This window comes from Schistocerca americana, chromosome 4 (genome assembly GCF_021461395.2).
Source record: "Schistocerca americana isolate TAMUIC-IGC-003095 chromosome 4, iqSchAmer2.1, whole genome shotgun sequence".
Classification (NCBI taxonomy): domain Eukaryota; kingdom Metazoa; phylum Arthropoda; class Insecta; order Orthoptera; family Acrididae; genus Schistocerca; species Schistocerca americana.
In genome coordinates, this window is record NC_060122.1 from 768063699 (window position 1) to 768075149 (window position 11451).

Here is an 11451-nt window from a genome sequence, read left to right on the forward strand (position 1 = left end):
TCGATGTTAACAAATTTCTCTTCTTCAGAAACGCTTTCCTTGCCATTGCCAGCCTACATTTTATATCCTCTCTACTTCGACCATCATCAGTTATTTTGCTCCGCAAATAGCAAAACTCCTTTACTACTTTAAGTGCCTCATTTCCTAATCTAATTCCCTCAGCATCACCGGACTTAATTAGACTACATTCCATTATCCTTGTTTTGCTTTTGTTGATGTTCATCTTATATCCTCCTTTCAAGACACTGTCCATTCCGTTCAACTGCTCTTCCAAGTCCTTTGCTGTCTCTGACAGAATTACAATGTCATCGGCGAACCTCAAAGTTTTTATTTCTTCTCCATGAATTTTAATACCTACCCCGAATTTTTCTTTTGTTTCCTTTACTGCTTGCTCAATATACAGATTGAACAACATCGGGGAGAGGCTACAACCCTGTCTTACTCCCTTCCCAACCACTGCTTCCCTTTCATGCCCCTCGACTCTTATAACTGCCATCTGGTTTCTGTACAAATTGTAAATAGCCTTTCGCTCCCTGTATTTTACCCCTGCCACCTTTAGAATTTGAAAGAGAGTATTCCAGTCAACATATCTTTCCTAAATCGTTTTTTAATTTGTTTTGATCTCCTGATGACTTTACTACACGATAAATGACAACGTCATCCGCAAAAAACCTAAGACGGCTACTGAGATTGTCACCTAAATCGTTTATATAGATAAGGAACAGCTGATGCCCTATATCACTACCTTGAGGAACGCCAGAAATTACTTCTGTTGTACTCGATGACTTTCCGTCACTACGAACTGCGACCTCTCTCACTGGAAATCACGGATTCAGTCGAATAACTGAGACGATATTGCATAAACACGCAATCTGATTACAAGCCGCTTGTGAAGCACAGTGTCAAAAGCCTTCTGCAAATTTAGAAATACGGAATCAATTTAAAATCCCTTGTCAATAGCACTCAACACTTCGTGTGAGTGTAGAGCTAATTGTGTTTTACAAGAACAATAATTTCAAAATCCGTGTGACTGTGTGTCAATAGACCATTCTGTTCTAGGTAATTCATAATGTTCGCACGCAATATATGTTCCAAAATTATGGTGCATATCTACGTTTATGATATGGGCCTGTAATTTACTGGATTACCTAATATTGCCTTTCTTGAATATTAGTGTCACGTGTGCAACTTTCTGATCTTTGGGTACGGATCTTTCGTCGAGCAAGCAGTTGTATATGACTGTTACGCATGGAGCTATTGCATCGGCATACTCTGAAAGGAACCTATCGGAATACAGTCTGGACTACAAGACTTGCTTTTATTAAGCGATTTGACTTGTTACACTACTCCGAGGATACCTGTTTCTAAGTTACTCATGTTGGCAGTCGTTATTGATTCGAATACTGGGATATTCACATCGTTTTCTTTGGTGAAGGAATTTCGGAAGGCTGTTTTCAGTAACTCTGCTTTAGCAGCGCTGTTCCATTGCTACCAAGCAGAGAAGACATTTATTGTGTCTTGCCGCTAGGATACTTTACACACTACAAGACTCTTTTTGGATTTTCTGCAAGGTTCCGAGACAAAGTTTGGTTGTGGAAACTATTATAAGCCTCTCACATTGAAATCCGCGCTAAATTTCGAGCTTCTGTAAAAGATCGCCAACCATGGGCCAATCGCCAAATTTAATCGTTCGTTTAAATTTGGCGTGTTTTTTCGTTGTTTCTGCAACTTGTTTTGCGTACCAACGAGGATCAGCTCAAATAACTTGTTTGGTATAACTCTCTCAAATGCTGTCGATACTATATCTTTGGATTCAAGCCACATCTGGTGTACCTTTACATGATTAATTTGGAAGGATCGGAGATTATCTCTCAGGAAGGCGAGAGATGAATTTTTATCTTCTTTTTTGAATAAGAATTTTTTTTTTTGAGGATTTGGGAGTTACGGTATTCAGTGTCGCTACGACAACCCCGTGTTCACTAATCCGCGTATCCTTTTTGATCCACGTTATTAGTTTAGGGTTTTTTGTTACTAAGAGGTCAGGTGTGTTTTCATAGCCGTTTACTATTCGAGTTGATTCATGAACTAACTACTCGAAATAATTTTCAGAGAATGAGTTTAGAACACATTCGGATGATGTTTTATGCGTATGTATTTTCGCCAGCGTATCGAGGATAAATTGAAGTCACCACCAACTATAATTGTGTGAGTCGGGTATATTTTTGAAATTAGGGTCAAGTTTTCTTTGAACCTTTCAGTAATTTTATGATCTGAGTTGGGAGGTCGGTAGAAGGATCCAATTATTATATTCCGGTTGCCAAAAATGTTCTTTACCCGTACTATCTCATAGGAACTATCAACTTCAATTTTGCTACAAGATAAACTACTGCTAACAGCAACAAACACGCCACCGACAACTTTGTTTAGCCCATCCTTTCTGAACACCGTTAGGCCCTTCGCAAAAATTTCGGCTGATCTTATCTCCGGCTTTAGCCAGGTTTCAGTGCCTACAACGATTTGGGAATCAGTGCTATTAGCGCATGGAGCTCTGGTATTTTCCCAACGTAGTCGCAATGACTGAAAGCTGTTATACCGACGGTTCCTAGATCTACGTACTTCCCATGTTCGACCTGCATCCTCTGAGACTGAAACCCTTTTTGTGTTGCCCTGAGACCCTCTAACCTAAAAAACCGTCCAGTCCACGTCACACAGCCCCTGATACCCGTGTAGCTGCTTCCTGCATGTAGTGGACTGCTGACCTATTATAAAGCGGATCCCGAAACACCACCACCTATAGCGCAGGCGAGGAATCTGCAGCCTACACGGTCGCAGAACCTCCTCAGCCTCTGTTTCAGACCCTCCACTCGACTCCGTACCAGAAGTCCACAATCAGTCCTGTCGACTATGCTGCAAATCGTGAACTCTGCTTTCATCTCGCAGGCAAGATTGGCAGCCTGTACCACTTCTGATAGTCGCTCGAAACCAGAGAGCATCTCTTCCGATCCAAATCAAAACATACTATTGGTACTTACGTGAGCTACCATCTGCATTTGACTGCACCCTGTGCTGTTCATGGCATCCAGAAGGACCTTTTCCACATCCGGAATGACTCCACCCGCTATGCACAGGGGGTGTGCATTGGCTTTCTTCCACTCCTTGGCAGCCATGTCTCTAAGGATCCCCGTAACGCACCTAACATTGGAGTTCACAACTACCAATAATCCTAACCTCTGTGACTATCCGGATCTGGGACGCTGAGAGGTTTTCTCTGAAACAGGACAAGAGACTGCATCTGGGTGAGGGTCAGCGTCAGTCAAGACAGCACTTAGAATCTGTTTGTCAGCCTAACCGGGGAGGCCTTACATTCGGCCCCCTGGAAAGTCTTTCATCGTCTACCACGCCACAAGGCGACCTCCCACGTGACCACGAGTGAGGGGTCAACTTGAGTGCGAGCAGTAATTGGGTTGGCAACCAGTGCCGACCGATAGGCGGACTCGTGAGTAGTGTCTATTGAGTCCCCACGGCCGACCCATAAAAGTGATGCCCATCCACTGCAGCCTCAGGCTGTGTAACCGCAGCCATCACAGTCTGTAGCTGAGAGCGAAGTGTTACCAACTCAGCTAGCATCCGCACACAGCAATCACAGTCCCTATCCATACTAGAGGCCGCACAAAACTGCACAAGACAGACAGAAAAGGAGTATCGACAAGCGCTATGGAACTCTACTGTAGACGCTGACAAAATTGCAAGCACTGTGTCTAATAAATTTTAACGCGAAGAGATTCAAAAACTAAACCATCAAAGCACTCAGGTGAGGCTAAACAATTCGCTCCTGATTAGGAACTTGTAGTTAACACGTTACAAAATCGTTTTATGGTATGACATGAACGTAAACGAGAGAACCGTGCTTTTTTTTCGTTTTAAGTTCATCAGTCTCCTGTTCCTGTGCCAACCTCTTCATCTCAGAGTAGCACTTGCAGTCTACGTCCTCAATATTAAATTAACGCACAGAACTTCGAGAACCTAAACTACCGAAACACACAGATGAAACTATATAATTCTCTCCTGGTTAGGAACTCGTAAAATGTGTAAGTAGGTTGTTTAGGTTTTTATGTTGGTAACGCCACGTAGCACTCTGTATGAAAGTCACTGACTGTGCTGTGTGCAGTCTGTGGCTGGTTGGACTCATTGTTGGGATATTCGCTTGTGTAGTGTTGGGCAGTTGGATGTGAACAACGCGTTGCGTTGTGCAGTTGGAGGTGAGCCGCCAGCAGTGGTGGATGTGGAGACAGAGTTTTGAGCGGACGATCTGGACGTGTGTCCGTCAGAAAAAGGAAATTTGTTTAAATGGGTGTCACAAAATTATATATGCTTTTGAACGCTTTTAAGTTAAATACATTGTTTGTTCTCTATCAAAATCTTTCATTTGCTAACTATGCCTATTTGTTAGTGGCTGCAGTAGTTAGAATCTTTTATTTAGCTGGCAGTATTGGCGCTCGCTGTATTGCAGTAGTTCGAGTAACGAAGATTTTTGTAATGTAAGTGGTTCATGAAAGGTATAGGTTATTGTTAGTTCGGGGCCATTCTTTTGTGGGGATTGTTGAAAGTCAGACTGCGTTTCGCTAAAAATATTGTGTGTCAGCTAAAAATATTGTGTTTCAGTTTAGTGATGATCATAATAAGTAAAGAGAGCAATGTCTGAGTACGTTCAGTTTTACTCAGCTGTCTTTGTATCAAATAACGTAGAAGTTTACCAGCACAGTCATTCATAATTTTTCTAAGGAGACATTTCAAATGTCACAAAATTGGTTACTTCCCTGTTGCTGACTGTGTCTCTGCCGACTGCTGCTGCCTGAGAAGTGAGAATAGTTCTCTCCAACATGGGCAGGTGCACCGCGTAGTAATGAGTGCGTAATTAGTACTCAGTGACAGCATTAGTTGGGATTCAGTCGGTGGTAGCTATCGTGGTCTGCAGCCGAGAGTAACACAGAGCGTCAGACACCAGAAGGACGACCACCGCTCCAGCGAAGGTCTCCAGCCGCATGCGGAACGACCTGGGAGAGAGGCGTCCCGTGTAGTACGCAGTATATGACGTGCAGTTTATCACGTTATTTACTGCCACCTCCGGCCAGTCCTGACTCAAAATAGCGCCTCTCATCCGCCCGGTACAAAACGTTAGGAGCGTTATTGCTCAACAGGCGAAGCCAAGTTCCGTAACGACACTCTAACAGCGAAACTCTTTGTGTGTTCCGACGCTTATATTTAAGGGAATAGTATTTCAGATCGATTGATACCGGCCACAGTATTTTCTTCTTCCATTTCGTGTTCTGAATTAGTAAATTTCTTCCAGGGTTTTTTTTATTTGTTGATCACCACATAAAGATGTAGAGTGGGCTGCGTGAGATACAGCTCTTTATCGAACTTACATACTCTTCAGAGTTTCTGCCATCTAATTTGGAAATGTAAGTAACATTCAACACCACGGTGTGGTGTTTATACACTCCCTTATAATGGTTGGACGTCAACGTCACTCCGCCACACACCATTGGTGGGTAGAATAGCAGTTCTCTGTGACAGGTAGAACGGACACAGCAGTGTGCATTAGTGATGTTCGTGTTTAGTGTTGTTGCTAGGTCTGGTAGGGTATAGAAGGAGCTTGAGTAACGTCGAATTTTGACTGCTCGCTGTTAAAGGAAATGTTTTCTGTGAAACAGCGTTATCGACAGCTGACAAACTTTTAAAGGGGTCTCTTTGTGTGTCTCCAACTTTCCACCTGGGCAAATCGTGCAGTTCCCAGATTCGTGGCGCATTCGGATGATGAGGGAAATCTAGTCCCACAACGGTACGTCACGGACATCCCGCATCCACACGTGTCATTGCCCAGGCGAGAATATCGTGGTCCCTGTGGCCGAGCGGTTCTAGGCACTTCAGTCCGGAACCGCGCTGCTGCTACGGTCGCAAGTTCGAATCCTGCCTCGGGCATGCATGTGTGTGATGTCCTTAGGTTAGTTAGATTTAAGTAGTTGTAAGTTCTAGGGGACTGATGACCTCAGATGTTAAGTCCCATTGTGCTCAGAGCCATTTGAACCATTTTTGAGCAATAACGTGGTGTCCTTTTTCAGTAGGACAGTGTCATGTACACGTGGCATGTGTCTCTATGAACTGTCTTTGAGGTAGTCCAACGGCCAGCAAAAATCTTCAGATCTGTCGCTGATAGAACATATGTAGGTTCAGTCTGGACATCTGCTTCGGGTCACTGACTGTATCTAGGATATCTAGGACCAGTCACAACAGCTGTGGGCCATCTTGCTTCCTGCAATAGTGCAATAGCTTTTTGACACCCTTCTTAATCGAATCGGTGCATGAATCAAGGTCTCAGAGGGTACAACGTCGTATTGATAAGTGATCTCATACCGCCCAGTTCTTCGTAAATTTGACTCTGTTTTCTAATCACTGTTGTGACATACCCTCTCATCTTCTGAAGCTTCATTTCGTTTCCTCGCCCCTTCCTGTATGCTTCACTTATTTGTCAGACAGTGTGCTACTGAAAGCGTCCTACTGTACACGTTTTTCGGAGTCTGACCTTCACAACCTTTACGGTCTTAACACAAATGATCATAGAAATATTGTTTTCCAGTGGATCAGGACATGGCAAAGCGTATGGAATTACAGTTAATGATTGGCTGTAGTGCCAACTTTTATCCAAGAATGACACCTTCTTCTCTTTGTTTCGGTCCATCTAAATTGAATTATTTGAATTACTTTTGGAACATCTTTCCGTGTCTGAGTACTGTTGTTATCAAAGTTGCAGTTTATTTTGTCGCCAGCAACTTGATTTGTATACCTTCGTAATTTTTCTTCTTTTTGAGGTTGAATGTGTGTATGTTGTTTTGTGAAATGGCTTATAAATTTTTATGTAAACACTGCTCTGTGATTTTTGAGAAATGGTGCGTTGACACAATAACAAAATAGCAATAGTTAAGTCTTGCGCTTCACCTTGTCAACATATTGCCTAATTTATTAATATGATACTTTCCTGCCTTCTATAATTTTGATTCATCTGATGTATAACGTTGAGCTATATACAAATTATCAACTATTGTGCCTGTTCATTTTCCAGAAATGATGAATACCTGTAAGTTATCGCTTTCTGAAATTAGTGCGAACTATTCGTTTTGTAAATAAAAAATGGTTTTCTTTCTGCAATGTGTTTTATTTCCTCCAGAGGCTTTTCGCCTTCTATTTTAACGCATCCTCATTGGAATCTAGAATGATACTGTTTGTTTTGGCGAGCGATATTTGTAGATTATAAAACTGTTCATACATCGTTTTTTACGTTAATAAGTGGTTACTTACACCCCTTCGCGGTTTTGGTTGGCACTGCGTTTCCTGTAATCTATTCACATGCTGGAGGTCGCACTGTAATTTCACTCTCGAAACTACTTTATGGGGTAGATACGCATCTATTATCACACTTCTCATAGTGATTTAAAGACTCGTAAGAAAAGTGAACTGACATTCTTGTCTGACACGCGGATGTCTTTTATGATAGCTCTTCTTCTTCTTTTGTACTTTTTCTTCTTCATTCTTTTGTGCCTTTGTCCTGCATCGGCGCGGGTCGACAAAGATATTAACGGATTTGGCATGATTAGTTTAAGGGATGTCCAAATATCAATTCTGTCCCGTTGCCTCTCGGGATTTAATATATGTATCCAACAGTTTTCGTGCAGTGTTATTCATGTGAGACTGACCGAATGTTGTCTGAATGTTTTCAAGTCGCGTAACTGAGGTGTGGCTTAAGTACCAGCACGGCACTCACCAAATTGGGTGTGGGGAAACTGTCTAAAAACCACACCGACCGTCATCGTTGATCCGCCGGGCGGATTCTGTCCTGGCCAGCGTACCTCCCCGTCCCGGAAGCGGCGCTTTAACACTCGCGGCTATCCCGGTTGGTCTCTGTTGAGATTAATTTATGAGAAAAATAGTGTCCTGTGTGTACTGACCTACCCGTTTCCATTTGAACTTGCTTCGTTGTTGCACAAAACTCCTATCTCTTAAAAGAATCGGTCTTGTTGGCACAGGGTGACAGCTATTGAACTATACGAAATGAAATCGTCATAACTTCTTAGGAATTTCAAACGGCACGGTTGGCCGCGGGGCACGATGGGAATTAGTATGCGTATGCGCATGCGCCTTGTTGTTGTCGGCCATTTGCACGTGAAAATGTCACGGTACCAGCGTGCCTGAGTGTATAGCGCTTGTGAAGGCCTTTTTATGCAAGCGCTAACAGCACACCTACGACTCAGAGGAAGTTTGCGACCGAGTTCAAGATGAAGACAACCGGTCCAAGTGTGCTAACAATGAAGAATTTGATTCGCAGGTTTGAGAGACCGGATAGTGGTCGTGATGACAGTGTTGGCAATGTCGGTCGTCCAAAAAGGGTGAAAAAGCCTGAAAACATCGAGGAGACACGCCCTGTGTTTCAAACCAGTCCCAGGAAATTGACCAGACGAGCTCCGCAACAGGTGGGAATCGACCGTGAGACACTGTGACAAATTTCTGTTGGAGACGTGCATCTCTTCCCACACAGAATTCAAATCCATCAGCCATTAAGTCCCAGGGCCATGGAAGAGCGGTTGTGTTTCGCCAACACTATTGTCCACAGAATTGACGAACAGGACTTTGATGTAAATATGGTTTGGTTTAGTGACGACTTTTATTTACACTCCTGGAAATGGAAAAAAGAACACATTGACACCGGTGTGTCAGACCCACCATACTTGCTCCGGACACTGCGAGAGGGCTGTACAAGCAATGATCACACGCACGGCACAGCGGACACACCAGGAACCGCGGTGTTGGCCGTCGAATGGCGCTAGCTGCGCAGCATTTGTGCACCGCCGCCGTCAGTGTCAGCCAGTTTGCCGTGGCATACGGAGCTCCATCGCAGTCTTTAACACTGGTAGCATGCCGTGACAGCGTTGACGTGAACCGTATGTGCAGTTGACGGACTTTGAGCGAGGGCGTATAGTGGGCATGCGGGAGGACGGGTGGACGTACCGCCGAATTGCTCAACACGTGGGGCGTGAGGTCTCCACAGTACATCGATGTTGTCGCCAGTGGTCGGCGGAAGGTGCACGTGCCCGTCGACCTGGGACCGGACCGCAGCGACGCACGGATGCACGCCAAGACCGTAGGATCCTACACAGCGCCGTAGGGGACCGCACCGCCACTTCCCAGCAAATTAGGGACACTGTTGCTCCTGGGGTATCGGCGAGGACCATTCGCAACCGTCTCCATGAAGTTGGGCTACGGTCCCGCACACCGTTAGGCCGTCTTCCACTCACGCCCCAACATCGTGCAGCCCGCCTCCAGTGGTGTCGCGACAGGCGTGAATGGAGGGACGAATGGTGACGTGTCGTCTTCAGCGATGAGAGTCGCTTCTGCCTTGGTGCCAATGATGGTCGTATGCGTGTTTGGCGCCGTGCAGGTGAGCGCCACAATCAGGACTGCATACGATCGAGGCACACAGGGCCAACACCCGGCATCATGGTGTGGGGAGCGATCTCCTACACTGGCTGTACACCACTGGTGATCGTCGAGGGGACACTGAATAGTGCACGGTACATCCAAACCGTCATCGAACCCATCGTTCTACCATTCCTAGACCGGCAAGGGAACTTGCTGTTCCAACAGGACAATGCACGTCCGCATGTATCCCATGCCACCCAACGTGCTCTAGAAGGTGTGAGTCAACTACCCTGGCCAGCAAGATCTCCGGATCTGTCCCCCATTGAGCATGTTTGGGACTGGATGAAGCGTCGTCTCACGCGGTCTGCACGTCCAGCACGAACGCTGGTCCAACTGAGGCGCCAGGTGGAAATGGCATTGCAAGCCGTTCCACAGGACTACATCCAGCATCTCTACGATCGTCTCCATAGGAGAATAGCAGCCTGCATTGCTGCGAAAGGTGGATATACACTGTACTAGTGCCGACATTGTGCATGCTCTGTTGCCTGTGTCTATGTGCCTGTGGTTCTGTCAGTGTGATCATGTGATGTATCTGACCCCAGGAATGTGTCAATAAAGTTTCCCCTTCCTGGGACAATGAATTCACGGTGTTCTTATTTCAATTTCCAGGAGTGTAGATGCGTTCGTCAAGAAGCAAAATTGGCGCATTTGTGAGACTGAGAATCTACATTTCGCGATCGAGAAGTCTCTCCACATTTAACGGGTGACAGTGTGGTGTGCAATGTCGAGTCACGGAACAATCAGTGCGAGGTTCCTTGATAGCACGGTGGCTACCGAAAGGTATGTGAAGGTTTTAGAAGATGCTTTCATCCCTACTATCCAGGGTGACCCTGATTTCGACAAGAATGAGAATGTTTGATGTCCTGGAGGAGCACTCTGGGGACAGCATTTGGTTCCAGGGTACCCAGATGCCACTGGCATGGGCATCGATTGGGCGCCATATACTCCGGATCTGAACACATGTGAATCCTTTTTGTGGGGCTATATTAAAGACAACGTGTACAGCAATAGCCCCAAAACCATTGTTGAGCTGGAAACAGCCATTCAGGTCATCGACAGCATCGATGTTCCGACACTTAAGCGGGTCATGCAGAATTTAGCTGCTCGTCTGCGCCACATCTCCGGCAATGGTAGCGGGCATATCGAACGTGTCGTAACCTAAATCAGAATACCTGTGGTGACGTTTAATTGTTGAAGAAAGTGTTTGTACGGCATAGTTTGTAACTAATTTATGTTTTTTTTCATGTGGTCAGTAATTTCATCCTGTATGAGAGAGTCTTTATTATTGTAAGACTGTTTGTCAACATGGTTTGCCTGACACTTATCTTTCTCTTTTTCAGGAAACGTCTGAAGTCGACGAACACTCACAGTAAGTAAACCTGAGTATTATAGGTCAATCGTGTACAATTTATGGTAGAAATGGAAGCAAAATCTAATAGATACAGGATTAAGATTTTCTGTTGTATGCTATTATTTAGTAGGAAGACGAGTGTAATAGAAAATAGTACTTGTATTACACTACTGTAGGTTTGTAGATCGTCGCATACCAGTTTCACCTCAAGTCAGAGCAGTCATCTGTTGCAAAACACAATACTTTTCTCCTTTCTTCAATTTTGTTTCGCGAACTTCTTCGCGAAATTACTTTTCTTGCTTGGGTGTTGCAGTTTCTCAGTTCACATCATTTTAAAGAGAATTTTTAGAACGGATCTTGTTTACATGAAGTCCTTGCTTCTCCTTAGCAAAATAAAAGGTCCTTCAAGTAAGGTAAAAATGGCCCGCCCGGTTGGTCGTGTGGTCTAACGCACGGCTTTCCGGAGTGGGAAGGAGCGCCTGGTCTCCGGCACGAATCCGCCCGGCGGACTTGTGTCGAGGTCCGGCGACCCGGCCAGTCTGTAGATGGTTTTTAGGCGGTTTTCCATC

At 44.9% G+C, this 11451-nt stretch overlaps 1 protein-coding gene across 1 annotated transcript in view; it reads left to right on the forward strand.

Annotated features, from left to right (window-relative positions):
- The window catches only part of LOC124613204 (H(+)/Cl(-) exchange transporter 4), a 416779-nt gene that overhangs the window by 174848 nt on the left and 230480 nt on the right, over positions 1-11451 (forward strand). Inside the window, exon 2 of the mRNA XM_047141870.1 lies at positions 10872-10900. The gene's annotated coding sequence lies outside the window, so the exon portion shown is untranslated. The remainder of the gene's footprint in view (positions 1-10871; positions 10901-11451) is intronic.